The sequence below is a fragment of the Choloepus didactylus genome, chromosome 10 (assembly GCF_015220235.1).
Source record: "Choloepus didactylus isolate mChoDid1 chromosome 10, mChoDid1.pri, whole genome shotgun sequence".
NCBI classification, from domain to species: Eukaryota; Metazoa; Chordata; class Mammalia; order Pilosa; family Megalonychidae; genus Choloepus; species Choloepus didactylus.
Window position 1 is genome coordinate 57,208,548 of NC_051316.1, and position 18,244 is coordinate 57,226,791.

At 35.6% G+C, this 18,244-nt stretch overlaps 1 protein-coding gene across 6 annotated transcripts in view; it reads right to left on the reverse strand.

The window, feature by feature from the left end:
- PTPRD (protein tyrosine phosphatase receptor type D) overlaps positions 1 to 18,244 on the reverse strand; it is a 529,199-nt gene that overhangs the window by 504,838 nt on the left and 6,117 nt on the right. The window lies entirely within an intron of this gene.

Genomic DNA, 18,244 nt, shown 5'->3' on the forward strand with positions numbered 1-18,244 from the left:
TAACCTGTTGCTTTCTTTCCCAGGTAGTTATCTCTTTAATTGATTAATTATTAGTGATCTCCCAGTAAAGATTAACCAACAAGTAATATGAGCATTTACTTTATTGTAAGGTTTATATGCTTCAGAACACCAAACTGGTTTGTTTTTGTTTTTGTGTGTGTGCGTGTGTGTTTTTTTTGACAAATTTTCATGATCCAGCTGTATAGTAAAATACGAACTAAGAAAAGTTGTGGATTTAGAAATGACATTTAGTATCACTGTCACCAACTCATACACTTCATATATAAGGAAAGTGAGGCTCAGGGAGTTTAATCATTTTGCCAAGATTCACAGAGCTTGACATCGACAAAAACAGCCTTGAGAAGCTATGTCTGCCAATGATAATACACAAGGCAATATTTACTGTGCCAACCATTGTGCTAAGCCCTGTGCATGTGTTATTTCAATCAATCCTTGCAACAAACCTAGGGCACAGATAGGACATATTTGGATTGGATTAATTTGGCATTTACAGCAGAGTTATCCAACTTTTCCACATCAAACCTATGCTGTCCAACTTCCAATTTTGTTTCCACAGAAAACACGATGATTACATAGGAAAACAAAATAACATTAAATTGTAAACAAAATGTTGCCACCACGTTTCAATGACTAAAGATTTCTTTTCATATTGCTATTCATTTTAGTAGCGATTCCTTATAACTAAAGGAATTCATATTCAGTAGCCCACATATAAATGGATATGGGTCAGGTGGGTAGTAGAAAGTGTACTTTTTCAATAATAATTTCCTAAATAGTGAAAGACACCCCATCTAAGCAATATCAACATATGGATAGCACTTAAATATATCCTCTCTTGAGTATAAGCTAGTCCAAAATAAATTTTCTTCTTCTTTTAAATTACGTTTTGGAAAGAAATATATTTTTATATGCTTTTGACCTATTTTGTATATATGATTAAATCTGTAAGCTAGTCTACAATCACGTTTCACGAATGTGTTTGGGTTGTGTGGAACACTGCCTGCTACACGATTGAAAAGTAAACAGTTCAGTTGCAAAGCCAACAGCATTTACAATTGTTTTAACCACCCCTCCACCTGGACTCTTGATCCACAGTGTACAGCATGTTCCCAACAAAGCACGAGAAGAGGAATAACTTAAAAAAAAAAAAAAAAAATACACAGGCTCATCCCTCAAAGACTCCCCTAAGGAAAGCAGCATTTTGAAAAGCAGCCTGAGTACTCAAACTGTTTGGTTAGATGGAAACAAATGTGCTGTTTGCTAGCTTCTTTCTCCACTAAACTTCATCCTCTCTGATCATAACTCCTGCTGCGATCATAGTCTCAATATCCACAAAATTCCAGACTATTTTTCATAAGGTAAGATGGAAAGAAGGCAGGTAGGAGGAGGAGAAAGAAGAAAAGAGGAAACGGAGGAAGGGGAGAAAACAAAGGAGGGAAAGAAAGAAATCCACAGAACCTGTCAAGTTCAGTGACTATATCACAAGCTAGGTAAGGGGATAGTTCCAAGGCCTAAGACACTCAAGGAGAAAATGGTTTTGTTTTCGTTTTTCTTGAGAGTGAGAAACAGGTGGGAAACGGTTTCTTTAGACTCTCCTCTAAATGTTTATGAATTGAATCCTGTATTTTTTTAGAATTCTCATTTCTGATCATTATCTTCGTTGGGCCTCCTTATTTAATCCCAGGAGAATGTCAGTAAATGTTCAACTCTGATTTGGTTAAAAAAATAAATCAATCTGGCTTACTGGGTATCAAAGTACACTTTTCTTGTCTCCACTACTCCATTATGAAATCACATAAGTATGTTATGTAACTGGGCTCAGAGATTGGGCTTGAAATGATAAACTTCACATACAATTAAAAAGAAAGCCTCAGTTTAACTCACAAAAGCTAGTCATTTCAGAAAGGAATAGAAACAATAAGGTGCATGATATTAAAGCTTGCTAAACTTTCTTATAAACGCATACCAATCACTTTAAATGTAATCTCAAAGCCATTCTGAATCAGACACATCATCTCCAAATAAGAAATGAAAAGAACCACAGAAGACATGTCCCTTTCAGCCATAGTTAAAATGAATTTTATTATTCTGAAAATGCTTTGCTATTCATCTCAAAACTGTATTATTTTTAAGAGTCAACTGTATTGTAAACACTGCAAAACCACAAAGTATCACACAGGAAAGCCATTTACATACACTAATTTGGCAAAAATTGCTTTCCAAACCACAATGTTAAAGGCCACATTCTATTTTCCTTTTAGTGTTTTTTTGACAGTTAGAAATGGGTAGAAGTTATAATTTACTTGTATCCATTTCTTACTTTAGTAGTGTCCAGTAAAATCATTCAAACAGCCTGACAGATAAAAGGCAGTATGAAAAGTGTTTGTAATCTTCTGAGAGCTATAACATGCACTGAATGCAAACAGTCACTGAGGATTAAAATGTGTGTGCATGCGTGTGTGTGTTTGTGTCTGATGACTGCTAAGACAGTACCTGAGGATCCAGAAAGGAAATGTTATGTAAAGTGGTGTACACTGATCCAGTAATCCCCAGAGCTCTGGTTCAGCCTTTAATTTACCTTAACAGGGGATTGCTTGAGAAAAATCCTGTAAGAAATGACACAAGACACTGCACAATCAGACAGTGGGTAGAAGTGCATTTTTTGTAGGTACAAAAGCTGAACAACAACAGAAAGAAGTCATGTGTATGATATATGGCCAATGAGAGCCAAAGCCATCATGTTTCAGGCAAACACCACACAACAATTTGAAAATTGTGGGGGAGAATAGGCACTGGATTACAAAGAAGAGAGAAAGGCAATTATGTCAATTACCAAAACAGCCACATAACATTTCAGAAATGCCCGAGAGATCAAGGCCACAGTATACTTCAAGTTATGTGAAACAGAAAATTAACCAGTGTTTGGCTCTACTGTGTCTGTTTTGTTAACAAAGTGATTTTGATTAAGTTTATGGTCACACTGCAGGATCACAAGACTTCACAAAGAGGATTATTTTACATATGAAATCTTTCAGCTGTAAAACTCATCATTTCTGAAGGAGAATGGATATTCAATATTTCTCTAAATTGGAGTTATCACTCTCTTCCCCTGTCCCCCAAGACTGCCAGGGTCTTCATTTTTCCATGAAATGGGCAACTACACATACCACAAAGAACAGAAAATAATATCTTAAATGAAAAGAAATATAACCTTTCACTTCATGTCATGACTCTCATAAATTTAATATCCATTGTTCATTATCAAGAAAGCTGTGTAACACAGAAGGCATTTTCTTTCCTATTCTTAGATTGCATGTGGGAAAATATTGGCAACCCAATTGACTTGATATTTTTTCTATCTGCCCCAGGAATCTTAACAATAGTGGTTGGGTTGTGCACCCAGTTTATCCAGTGCATCCAGTTTAGTTCCCTGTAAGCACAGCAACATGGCTTACAGGGAGAAAGAAAAAAGTGGGATTTAGTGGTTGAGATAGGAAGTTTAGAGCTGTTCTTTTCTGACTTCCTGGACATGGAAGACTCTGGTGAACAGTTACCTATTTGGACAGTACTCCACCAATGCCTGACCTCTGAAGAGATTATTAGCACTGATTTGAGCAACTGACCTTTGAAATTTCTGCAATACATCTGAGCTTAGATGCTTTTGATGGTACATAAGTCTGATATACAAAAAGTAACAGGAAAAAAGATGGAGAAAGAAAAAAATCCAGTCCGGTAAGTAGAAATATGTACTGTAAATAATAATTATTTCAATATAATTATTTTTTAGAATATAATCATTTATTATACAATTTTCATTATCTTCTATTTCATAAGAAAGTTTCAGAATGTAAATGATCTCTCTTTTTCATATTAAGAAACATAAAGCTCTACTCTCCAGATGAAGCCATGTTAATAATCAGCGCCATTCATAGTAGCATATAGTCCAGACAAAGTTGAATGGAAAATATTCAGTAAATATATTTAAATGATTTAACAAGTGTGTTAAAATTCTGACCCTGAAAAACAACTCTACTTCAGGGTTGCTTATTTGCTTTCCATTTCTCCTTAAAGAAAAATGTTACCTATCCTCCACATTCATTTAATAAAAATAACCAATTAACGACACATATACTAAACACTAAGGCAACTGACTTGTTTTCTTTAGATAAAGAAAATTCATCTATCTAGGCTGACATTTTGTAGACATTCAGTTTTTATAAATTCTCATATCATAATGACACAAACTATTCAGAAATTACAATAACATCTGGTCTTTTTTCTCTCATTTCCAAAAAGAATCATGGGTTTATACAAATGAATCTGTTTGCTTGCCATTCACCTACATTAATCTACATTTACATTAATAATTTAACTACAGTGGTACTAGTTACAAAAACCAAACTCACATAGTTTTAGGGGAAAAGCATGCCCACATATTTTTCCCCTGATATTAAGTTATTACAATTAGTAGGACAACTTCCTTAATTAGGTAGGCTTTTTAGGTAGTTTTTTAAAAAATACATGTTATTAGAAAGTAAACAGTTTTATTTTAAGAGGTTAAATAACATACATATAAAAAAAGGAAAATTAATAATTCACATGATAGGGGTTATTTTTTACAGATAAAAATGTGTAAGATATTCCAATAATTGTGCCAGATACTTTTTCAAACATCTGACCAACTTTTGTAATTCATCTGTTCTTATTTACATCAGAAACAATGTTACCAATAACTAACTGTTCATGTATCTAATTGCCAAAACTTTCATATAAAGAGGAAGAATGGTGGACTAGGTAATAATAACAATATCAGCAGAAATACTAATAAAATTGATAATATTTATTGAATTTCCCAAGTGTCTAGCACTACACTTTATGCACATTATCTCATTTAAATTCACACCAATACCAAAAGGTAGGTTGGTGCTATTATTGTTATGCCTACGTAGAGAAAAAGAAAATGAAGATCAAATATGTTACACAATAGGAATTTAAACGCTGGTAAAGACAAAGATTTCTAACAAACATGCCTTGAGAAAAACATTGAAACTTTCCATTTTTCAGATTTCTCCTATTTAAATGAGGGCAGAGAAGAAAGTGCACATGAAGAACTTTATGACAGATGGCTTCGTAATTTTTCATTTTACATGGAGTTACTCAGAGCAAAGTAACAACTCAAAGCAAGGTTGATGCTTTCTCTTAAAGTGTGGACATGACCGAATCATGAAATCCAGTTGCGTGAAAAGGGTCAGGCAGATACCATCCAGGCATGCAAGGACCCAGGTAAGGTCAGTCGTTCAGGGAAGGCTGGAGTCTAGGCATATATTCAAGTGGTCCCCAGAGCATCAGAAATCAGAGTCAGCAAGGCAGAACCAGGGCACTGAGTGGTACAGGAATCCAAGGATCCTGGCCCTTGTGCCTGGTTAGACATTGCCCAGGGCCATGGGTACCTGCTGTAGTCAGGATAAGATTACAGGGCACATTTGGATCTGGCCCAGCATTTAAGGCATGTGGGCACAGACAATGGGATCTGTCTGGAATGGTAGCCTCTGCAAAAGAAAGTTGAGAGAATTTGCTTTTGCAAGGTGCTGAAGAATGCAGCTGGAGCCCACTCTTGCCTCAGGGCACTGCACACGTGGTCTCCGCTGAACTCTTCTTACTCAGTCCCCTGCTCAGAACCTGGCTCTGACCACGTCACCGAAAGCAGCACCGATTCCACTTCACTCCCCACACTGGTCATGTTAAATCCCTTCACCCTGCATGTTCTTTTCTTCATAGTGCTGATCACTATCTGCTTTATTTTGCACATTATTGTTTAGCTGTTTACTATCTCCCCACTAGAAGGTAAGCGTCCTAAGGAAATAACCTTTTCTTTAATAGTGCCTGCTGTATTCCCAGTGCCTGCATCCATGTCTGGGAAACAGTAGGGATTCAGTAAATATTTGTTTAATTAATGTATGAATAAATTTCAAAGCAACATTTTCCAAATGACATTTTTCATGCCTAGAGTTTTGGATTTTATGTTCTGCTACATCCCTTTATGACATAAATTAAAAGATAGTTACATTGGTAAATAATAATAAAATACAGTCAAAGATAGTGACCTTCACACTTGAGAATTAGTTCAAGCGTAAATACTGCTTAAAATGTAGAACTTAAATGTTTTGATTGCTTAATAGAACACTAACAAAGCAAACTACAAGACACACTCTGTTTCACAAAGTAAGGGAGCCCTGGGCACATCTCTAAAAGACCAGAGTTATTGGTTAATCACTGAAACCTAGTATTCTTCTTGGATTGTTTTTTTCCTAGTTAAAAATAAAAAGTTTTAATGTTACAGTATCTAGAGAACAACTGATTATGTACCAAGTATATAATAAAAATCCATCTTTACAAAAAAATGTAGCAATTCAGTTTAGAACACAATAGTAAATTCTTAAAGTAATCTAGTATCCTAAGTTCAGAACTTAAATAAAAACATATTTTTAAAATAGGAAAAAGAAAGAAAATATGTGGGAAACTGAGGCATCTGCAGATTGAATGCTGTTTTTCCTCCAACTAGAAAACAAATTGAGGCAAAATTCTGGAATCATGAAAACTGAATTTTAATTTAAGTAAAAATAGACATTCCCTAAATACGTTATCTAGTATCCTGCTTTAAAACTGGGACTTTTAAAACAAAAGCAGTTTTATTTGTTTGTCAGCTTGTTTTATTTTGATATTGTAAAGAGAGATTTCCTGCTATAATTAAGGATTTGACTACACAATTTATATAAAATGTGCACTTCTCAGAGCATGCATACGTCCCAAATATTATGTGAAAAAAATCTGAATTAAGACTTCTTGGTTTCTAATTCAAAATCTTGGAGTCAACTGAAATTCATTTCAACAAATAAACAGTAGAAATTACAGAATAAAAATCTAAAAGAGGCAAAAGTGGGGGAAGGTCCAGTACAACAAGCTATTACATACAGAATAAAACTATAATTGAAATAATATTACAACTGCTCTAATCATGGAGCTATAGAAAAATAAAGCAGAATAAATCAAACAGAAGCAGATCTTAAAATTTATAATAATTTAAAATAATATTTTTTTAAAAGTGGCATCACAAACACTTAGGGAAGGAAGAATGGTCTGTTGCATTGTTTGAGGATCTGTAATGAGCAATTTTGAAAAAATCTATTGAGAACCTTCCCTTATATCACAACCTTATATCACTTACAAATGATTTGAAGGTGCAGTTTTCAAACTACATTTCTCTCCTTTGAAACATTCAGGTTCTGTGAGCTGCTTTGCAGTGTTTCACTTATAAAACCAAGCAATTATATCCTTTTCAAATTCAACCCCAAACTACTTTAATACAGATAATTTACTCAACTCTATACTGTTTTCTAACAACAACATCAAAAACCAACTTGTGAATAGTAACCAAAAGTATCTTATTGATTAAAGAACAGGTTATTCAATTTGACATCTTTTGAACAACACATCTGTCACCATGTAAGTCTTGGCTGTGATTTTATAATATTTTCTTTTGGCAAAGCAGTACCTGATTTGTATGGTAGAACTAAATATAACACTATTTCAAGGTTATTTAATACTTCCACGTAACTATGCCACCTGGAATCACTAGACTGAAGAATAATTATAAACTAGTAACAAGAGAAGCAAAATGTCAGAAAAACCAGAAGAAAATCTTTAGGAAGGAAAGACCTTCCAATTCTAAATATAACAGAAATAATTATAATAATACAGAAAAAGATCATTATCAGTTTTAATTATATAAATTTATAAACAAAACTTCTGTATGTAAAAAAATTTCCTAAAATAAGACCAATAAACAGGCATGTGACACATGTGCAACAAATATGACAGAGCTAATATGCCTAGTATAAAAAGAACATGAACTAATGAATAAAAGCCCTTAAGCAAAGGAAATCTAGAGACAAAGCACATAACAAGAAAAATAACTTGCAAACAAACAAGAGGGAGAAAGTATCACTTTAGTAATTAAAGAAGTTCGTATTAAAACTATAATGAGGTAGTCTTTTGGCCTATTAAAATCCACAGAACCTAAACAATTTTCAAACCGACCACCCTCAATAATTTCAGGTGGCATTATCAGCATGTACAGCCTTTTCTAGAGTCCAATTTGGGAATATGTTTCAAAAGGCTTAAAAACAGTCATCTCCTTTGACCTAGTCATGCCACTTCTATGTATCAATCCTAAGAATAAGAAGGCAAAATACAGGAAAAAAACTATCTCATTAAGATGTTCCTCAAAGCTTTGCAATTGTAATGGTGGGGAGAAATTGGGGAAAAAAAACAATGTCCAACAACAGGAACACAGACGCATCTAGTCAATGAACTATTGGGGAGCCAATTAAGGATGACAGTCCTGATGAGGCTAGGTGAGAAAAGAAACACTTACACTAAGTGTTATGTTACAAAGTACTGCACAGCAAACACTAGTATAAAGGACCAGAAAAGTTACCCAGGTGAGAACAGTGGCTTGTTTTCAGGTAACAGGATTATTGGTAACTTTTTTTCTGTTTCTAAATTTTCTGTAACAAGTTCATACAACTTCTATGACTTTAAAGTAGATGGAAAAAAATTATTGTATCAGAAGGTAAAAATAGTATTGCTTAATCACAATATTAGTGCAGTGCATTAGAAAAACTACCTTCATTCATGCTTTCTTTCAAATCATCCCATTTGATAACCATTGTAACCCAAGCTATCTTTGTTACTTGGACACTTGTTGGACAAAGTCAAGTGGGATGTACCATATTTTAATGCCTTTTTAGACTCTATTCAGAATGTAGGCTACCACTGAGACTCAGGATTTAATTCAGCAAGCCTACAGTTACATAAATTTAAAACAGTAGCAACTAAGTCACATCTTTTTGACAAATAATCATGCCCATCCCAAAATTTTTTTCAGACAATTAAACAACTGAAAGTGATTAATTGCCCTTTAATGGATTAATTGCCCTTTGGCGCTGATCCCATCAATTAACAAGGTACTGTCCAGGATCTGATACTGCATCTTCCGCAAGTGCGGGTAACAAGGGACTTCCATCAACAGCGATGGGTGACATGTACGAATCACAACGTTTCCTTAACTGCAAGTTCCCAGCATCCTTCCAATAATGACAATTTCAAGTTCTGCCTTCTGACTTCAAGTGCTGTAAGCCATGGTTACAGGGAGGTGGCCACGTCTGAGGAGGGGAACTACTAAAATCTTCTAGATTGAAAAACATGTGGCTGTTTAATAGAGCTCCCGACCTACTGCAATAGCCCTGTGTCCATCAAGATTTAGATCTCTGAATTACAAGAAGGAACCTGATTTTCACCTCAGTCATTGATAAAGATGGTACATATCATTACAATAAAAAGCCAAGACTTAAAAAATAAGAGTCTGCAAGAGATGAGTGTCCCCAGATTCTACAGGATTAAATGGCCCAAAGTAGAATTTCCACTTGTCCACTTTGTTAAAGGGTGCTGTTAACGTCACGTGGCTTAGGCACTTCCACCCTTGCAGTGAATTCTCTGTGGCAAGGATATTAATAAACAAACACTACAGCAGACACAGACACCAGTCTATTAAAAAAAGAAAAAAACTATTTTTTAAATTTTAGGAATTTTCAGGAGTGGGAGAAGCCACACACAGTCCATGGTTCTGAGTAACTGTCAGTTTATTATGTTCCAGAAATGTACTTTGTATTCTGTAGGCACAAGTCCCTGTCCCAAACAGAGACTTACTTATCTTTTTTAAACCTAAAAGCATTACTTAATACACAAACTGATTGTTTTCCCAACCAACTGCCTTTAAAATCCCCAATCCCTGTGATTAAAAAATTAACCTGTTTCTGTTAATTTTGGTCAAAACCTAGAGATATATACCCACAAACGGAATCTCAGAACTGATTCAAAAACAACAACAAAAAACTACATTAAAACTTTCTGAATACTTTTTAAAGCATATTTAAAATATAACAACTTATTACTGGAACAATTCTAACACTGCAAAAAAAAAAAAAATTTATCTGCAGAATGCAAACGCTGAAACTAAAAATACCAATACCTATAGTGCTCCCTGCGGGAGGTGAGAGAGACATATGCTGGGAAAGGAAAAGAGAAAGCATTTGGGAGCAATTATCTCAAGTTCTGTGACCAACAGAGGGACTGGGTAGGAGAAAAGGAAGCTATGTTTCCAACAGTCATAATAAAGTTGTTCAGCTTTTCATCCCTTCTCCTTTCCCTATCTGTTATGTTACAGTTCTGTAAAAACATTAAACTGAGCTTTTAACCCTTCTCTGGGGGAGAGGTGAGCTGTTTAAGGTATTGGCTCAGTACTCTCTACTACTTTGCCTCTCATCCCCACCAGATTGTCAGAGGTGGAGTTTGGAGGTCACTCATCTGCTCCCAGACTTCTTCCAATGGCTTCTAACAGGATGCTCTGAAATGTGCTGTCAGTATTTATTACAAGGGACATTGGAGTGGCCTGACCATGACAGGATTTGAGAGCCCTATAATTAAGGAAAATGACAAGGGGAAAGACATCAAGGGGAGGCTTGGGGTGCTCTGCAAAGGGAGCTTTAAGACATCAGACTCACTAGCTTTGCCTAGAACAGCCCAGACTATACCTGTTGTCCCGTTAAGAGGGACCCCATTCACTCTCACAGCATCTCCTCTGGATATTAAATTACATGACCACTCTACAAAGTCCTGCTTTCAACCACATTGCCACTCCTTAATCCGTTCCACATAGCTATGCAGTGAAAATGGCTAAGACAAAGATAAACAGAAAACCACAGAGAAAGCTCACTGGGAAATCTGAGGGGGGATTTGTTGGAACCCATTGTGCTCAATTTGTTTCCTTATTTGACGTCCATGGAAGTATATTTTTCCACATTGGATAGTACAAAATCCGAGTATGCATATTTGTAATTAGACAAAATGCACAGAAATTGCTATTAATTCACTTTCTTTTTGAGAATACATTTCTGATACAGTATCTTTCATTTACATCTGGCAGGCACATTGTTGTCTACTAAGCTCAGTGGGTATTCTCCATATGTAATGGTCTATCTTTATTTTATTACATATGTAGCCCTGAAAATTATGTTCCAGACCTATCACATAGACTCGTGTGGGCCAATACTCTTCTGCAAAGAGCAAAATGTTCCACGTCTGTGCTGTCCCATATGACAACCACTTGCCTCACATGGTTAGAACTGACTTTTAAATAATATCTAATTTCATTAACTGATAAGGACACTTGGTTTCTTAAATTAAAAAATTACGATGAAAAAAGTTCTGTCTCCTGCCTTTTCTGACTCTTGATGAGAAAAGGCAGGAGATTCCTCATCAAGACAGACATCAAGACCTTCCTACCTCTCAGGACAAACAATGTATGTGTCAGGACCCCATTTCTGGCAGTTTAAGAGGGGACAGTGTTGAGGATGAAAAGGACTGGTTTTGGGTTTCATCAACATAGGGCTAGTTGGGACAGTGCAGTTTCTTCAATGGGGAGTGCGTGGTCTTGGTTTCCTCAACAATACAAAATGGGATTAACTCTAACGTCCTTTCCAGCATCTTTTGAAAATTCATTTGCTAACTGAGAAATGGTTACCATGGCAAAGGGTCAACAACTGCAGTCAAAAATCATTTAGTTTTCACAAGTGATATAGAAAGATATTATAATTTATCACTTTGGTAGCTAAATATTCCAAGAAAAAAAAACTTTATATGTAAATGTCTAAAAGATAATCTATTCTCCTTTTACTTACACTACAACTAATATCATGTTCATATATGCTTGTGGATGCAAGGTTTTCACTATCTGTTCATTTACTTCCCTATTTTTTCCATGCCAGTTGCAAAGAACATTAATATTGTAAAGTCCTACTATATTATTATGCATCTTTTCTTCTATACAGTAAATAGATTATTTTGAAAGGTTTTACACAATCAGAAATGATAACAGGTCATTTTAATATATTTCTTAACAAGTGTTAATGACATTTGTATTAATTATCCTCAGTATCTTTTTTTAGTATGAACACTAGTCCCTAAAGTGAGGAGTCTGGTATACACCTTAAACGGCTCTACCATTTTAAAAATGCTTTGAAATAAAATGGCCAAGATACTGCATATTTTAAAAAATTTCTCAGAAACTAACCATCTGTACAATAATCCATTGTCTGCTCTACCAAGGTGATTTATTAGGGATAATGAAGCATATGATTTAATAGCTGCTGCAAATCCTTTTTCAAGTAGGATGGGTATAAATAATATAAAAAGATGGTCCAATAAGAGCCAAATCCTAACCTAAGAAATATTCTGTATGCTAGGTCACAGGATATTACATGAACTCAATTAACTGTGGAGCTAAGTGAAGTGTAGCTAGGCAGTTCAGGATTTATCCACCCTCTCCTATTCTGCTGATTAATATTATTATTATTATTATTCATTATTACTATTTAGTGGAACCTGTAAGCTCTAACATCACGGTGGAATCTCAGCAGCTTTTTCCACATGACAACACAAAGCTCTTCAATTGGAAGTAAACATTATCCCAGCAAAAATTTTCCAAAATTCGAAAAGTCCAAGTCACTATTTGTCAGTGCAAACTGTTCTTAGCATTGTTTTCGTTATCTCTTTATCCCCATAGTGTCCTGCATTTAGCAGAGTTTACTGTATGATGCTTTAAAGAATGAATGCATTAACGAGACAGGCTAAGTAAGTGGAGAAAATGAAGGCTCCAAAATCCTTACAGAAAAAAAAAAAAAATCACAATTCTGTATCCCCATGAAACCTGGTTCTAACTTTTACCATAACTTACACTTTGAAGTTTGAAAGACAGTTGTCAAGAGATTATTTCCTTCGGTGGCAAATTAAAGCAAGCCAGCTTATAAAGCATGAAAAAACAACAACAACAACAACAAAGAAACAAACTTGTACAAACCATTTGAATCAAAGTGTCCAAACATTAGTTATCATTTGACACACTCCTCTCCCAGCTTCCTCTGGTAATATTTCAGTCCTTTCAGGGCCTATGAAATCAGTGAGACAAATTTCTGATGACAGGATATACAAGCCGTCTTACATGCCAGCTGTTTAGCCTGAATAGGCTGCCTGGCTGTGCCTTACAGGCATGGCACAGCCATTCATTGATAAGCTGGCACGGCCAGTCCTGTCTCCATGCCAACCACTGAGTCCTTCGAAAATAAGATGAGATGCTACAAATCCTGAGTAATGCTAGGCTGCAGGAAGTTTCCATGGCTCAACATAAACAAGAGGCCTATGTGGGGGACATATGGTCACCTTCCAAAACAATGCATGCTCCACCAGGCACATTTGCCACCAGCATATTTCCACACTGCAGTTCCTACTGCTGCTGCTCTTGTGAGCCTGGCTTGCCAGAACCGAGATAAATTTTATTAGACACTGTTAGTCTCTGTTAGGGTGGTCATTTCAATAACAACAGATTGGCAAGTATAAAACTCAGGCACCTGTTGTACATACAGCAGGCTGGATGAGGCCCCTTAAAACAAAAACAAATAAGAGCTATAATCATGCCAGGCAAAATCTTTTGGTTCAATAATGACCATGTGTCAGAATTAAGTGCATCTGGGAATTCCTACCACAGCCAGATGTAAAGGCAGATTTGTCTTGTCTGGTGGCATATGAGTAGATACACACAGTCTACTCAGATTTGGCTTTGTCTTGGTTTGGTAGGGAACTAGGTAAGTGGAACCTAGCTCAAATAAAATAAAATTAATTACTGAAGAGCAACTGACTATATAAGCATTCTGGTTAAAAGATTTGGACCATGAACTAACTCATTTCTGATTTTTCTGGGCACACTTCTTTGTTCACAGAATATTCTATAATAATGTGCCAATATTACTACTACACTGAGACAGGCAACAAGCTAGGTACTGGGGATATAATTGGGAACAAGGCCTGGATCTTGGCTACAAGGAACTCATGATAAAACAGACCATAAATAATCAATCACAATCTGTTATGATAGATGCTGTATGCAAAATTTATTCCATGCTCTTTAAGTGAACAGAAAAGGGGTATTCAGGCTTGGGGCAAGGAGGTAGGGTCAGAAGGCTATTTGGAACAGTTGTCACCTAAGGTAAGACAAGAGTCAGGCAAAAATGGAAGGGGGTGTCCTCCACGTGAAGGAAGGGATAGCATGCTCAAATACGGGAAGAAGAGTCAGACTGGTGCATTCAGGAAACAGCTCATTCTCTAGTATGGCTGGAATGTACGTATGGGGGTAGGGGGAGCAGCGAGAGGGAGGGAAGACAGAATGAATATGAGAATGGCAAGGTGGCAAGACACACGCCAGAAACAGGCAAGGGGATGGACATCAAGGACCCAGTGTTTTTGCCAAGGAATATTTCAAATTTTATACAGAAGGGAATGAGGAGCCACTGGGAGATTTAAGGAGGGGGGTGAGTTAATCAGATTTTAATTTCTTAAAGATCACTCCAGCTGCAGAAAACAGAAGCAACTGTACTGAGGTCAAAACTAAACAGAGAGGCAAGAGATGATGGGGCTCAACAGATGCTAGCTGACATATTAAAAGGTACTGAATAATTTGGTTGAAAGGAAGCTAATATTTATCTTAGCATATTTGAAATAATAAAAGATTATTTAAGGTAAAATAGATTTTAAATGATAAATTTTAAAATCAAAATTTAAATATTTCCTGAAATCCCTCCCCTCTTTTTGGAAAAATAAATCAAACTCAAGTTGAGTCTGCACAATAGTAAAAACCAGATTCAAATTTAGATGATCATTTCTTAAAGCAGTGTTTGAATATCCATAACAGAATTATTGAACTAGTCATTCTTAATTTATAACTATTATCATTGAAAAGCACTTATTAAGACTCTAACTGTAGAAGAACCTCCACTACACATTACCCAAATAAGGTAGGATAACCTGCTTCATACTTCTAGGAAGTTATGTTTATATATTAGCTCATAGGAAAACATATGGCTAGAAGGACAGGGTAGCCATGTGAGAAGCATTTAAGAAACCCAGCTGAAGATGACAACTTTTTAGATACTAAAAGAGCAATTAAAAAAAAAAATTCCATGTAACTTTGTTTTATGTACCATGTGTGATTTAAAACTTCAGGGTGCTTCATTGTCAGGGAAAAAATAATTTTCCAAATCATCAAACAAATGTAAAATTCTATATTTTATCATTTATAAAACCGTAATTATTCAGAAACCATCCCAGGAAGCTTAAAATTTTTAAAGCAAATTTTTTAAATAAAATTGGTTAAATGGAACATCAAAAAGAAATTGAATAATCCGTTACTCATAATGAAATTAACAGGTAAGCAGTGAAAACAGTATTTTAGAAAACTTAAAATTGATAAAAGGTGCCCATATAAAATTGTATAGGATAGGCTGCCAACAAATGGACTACACACGTCAGTCACTTGACATAATTCCATTCTTGATGGGCAACTGCTCTTGAGATATCCTTTCTGAAGTTAAATTTATCTTTAGCAAAATGCTTCTGATTCGTTACCTGTTGGGAAGCTATGAAAATGCCAGCCATTGTGATTTTAAAAACCACTCTTAGTGAAAATATTCCATTTAACTGCTTCTGCTCCAGGGCTGATCCCAGAGCTCAGGCATTTCTGTCCCTGGCCAGAAAGCATATAATTTTAGAGTTAGAAGACAACTGCAAAAAAATGCCATCTACTACTCCAAACCCCCTAAGTAGAAAGTTTTTTTTCAACACCTCCGGTCCCAAGCAGAGACCGGAGACTCTTAAAAATGGTAGAGGAACAATCTACATAATGCTTAAGATTCTTCCTAAATTTGAGTCAAGAAAGCACCATCTCACTGGGTGTACCTGCTGGTACATGTGAAGGAAATTTTAAAAATTCGTATCAAACACTTAAAACACTGAGGGGGTTAAGAATGGAGTGGATAAGAGTTTAGGCTCTAATGCTACATGACTGAAAATATTAGTTTTAAGTCCCATCTTTTTTATGTACCAGATATGCAAACTTGTGCAAGTTACTTAACATCTCCATGCATCAGCTTCATCTTCTGTAAAATCGTGATAACAAAAGCATCTGACTCACGTAGAGTAGTGTTATTTTGGAGAATGAACATGACACCGAAGGTAAAATGCTGAGCTGGATGTCTGGCATATAGTAAGTGCTCAGTAAATCTGCACAACTATCACTATTATTATATTATTACATTAACCACTACTGTATCTACAATACCAAGAAAATTAAAGGAATTCTGATTTTCACCTAAGTGACTGGATCATCATTAGAGATTTCTAATGAATAAATAATTACTCTTTGCATTCATGATTTCAATTAAATTCAACTCAAACCTCTTTAGTTCAAGTCAATTCAAAGAAAAGAACACTTGAGCTGAGCATTAGAAAATGAGAGCGTAATTAAAAGGATTTTAATGAATGCCAGTTAGGACAGCTGGTAAGGAGAGAAAGAGGACTCAGGAGCAGTATTGGCCGAGGCAAACTGGTGCCCAAGAGCAGAATTTCCTTGATGGTATGGAACCTGATGCTGCAGAAGGCAGCATGTGTGGGGGTAATGGTGAGAGGAGACTGGATAAACAAGTTATGGTTTGACTGTAAAGGGCTGTGACTGCTGTGCTAAGGATTTTGCACCTGATTCTGCAGACTGGAAAAGGTGTGCATTTCAGATAGGCAAAATTTTTAGGAAGAATTGAAGAGGAGAAACGAGAAAAGTACAAAATCCACATAGGAAGCTAGTAAGGTGTGCTGAGCATCTACCTATAGAAAGGTAGGAATGGAAAGGAAATGATAAAGTTAGAAGAGATTATAAGGAACAGAATCTACAAAGATTAACTACATAAAGCTTGGAAGAGAGATGGAGACAGAGCCAAAGCATCAAGTGAAAAGCAAACCCAATGTTGATGAAGAAAGTGAGGGTCAAAGAAGGAACCCAGAAAGAACAATTTCTATTCCCAAGAGATTTCCAGTAGAAGACGGTTCCAATATTTTTCCCTCAAGGAATGTATTACAATTCCTTCCTCTTTTTTCCCAAGGAGAAGAATGAAATTGACAGCTTGGCCAGTAAGTGGATTCAGTATATTTCAAATGACTCTTTTTCCCAGTTAGCCAGATAATCTTGGTACATCCATTTAAAATAAGCAATGTATCTAAAAAGCCTACCGAGCAACATCAACCAGAAAACAATGAATTAGTAGCCATATTTTGTTTCTTAAAATAACATTACAAGTAAGTTACTATATTACAAGGGGCCAGGGACCACTTGTGTGGTAAGAAAACATTAGTGTATGCTCAATGTGTCACTTTAGTTAGGGTGAAGTATTAGGAAGAGAGATGGAGAAAAAAAAAATAAATATTGAAAATAAATGCATTTTTGACCTATAATGGGACACTGGATCAGCAATTGATGTACCTAGCGTTCCTATGAAATTGTACGAGCAGATTTTTGGGAGAGACAGAAGGCAGTAAATTCCTATCCTCCATCAATACATTTGACCTCAGAGCAAACCCCACAACTGGCTACAGGCACCCACCATCCATCATCGCTCTTGAAACCTGATCTTTCAGGGAAGGACAGCTGCACTGGGCAAAGAGCTAAACAGCTTTCTAAGATGCACTACCATTAAAGAAAAAAAAAAGCCACTTCTTTTGGTTCAGAATTTTAATTAACTGTTTTTCTAAACATTTCTTCCCCAAACTGCAGCTCCACATCAAACACAGTCAAGACTCTATGAATAAGATTTTGACTTTTAAGGGAAATGTTCTTTTTGCGTTCTAGGTAAAATCATTTCTAGCTTTTGCTTTAAAAACTTTCTGGGAAAATATTGCATCATGGCTCATTGATGTGTACAGACTTCCATAAACGTGGAAGACAGGAACAGATTTCTAGCATCTGATTTCTAGCATCTAGTAATGATTCCATGTACACCCCACAGTATAAAGAGGGTAAATATACACAAGAAACCTAAATCCAACAGAACTGAATTTTTCAGTCAGCAAAAATGTATATAGCAAATAGCAAAATACAGCAGAACTCTATCATAAAAAATTAGTGTTATTAAATAAAGTATGTTCATTACATGAGTCCTTCATTCAGGATTTTTTAAATTTAAAATATAAAATAAGACTTTTTATTATCTAATTTGATTTTTCACAACTG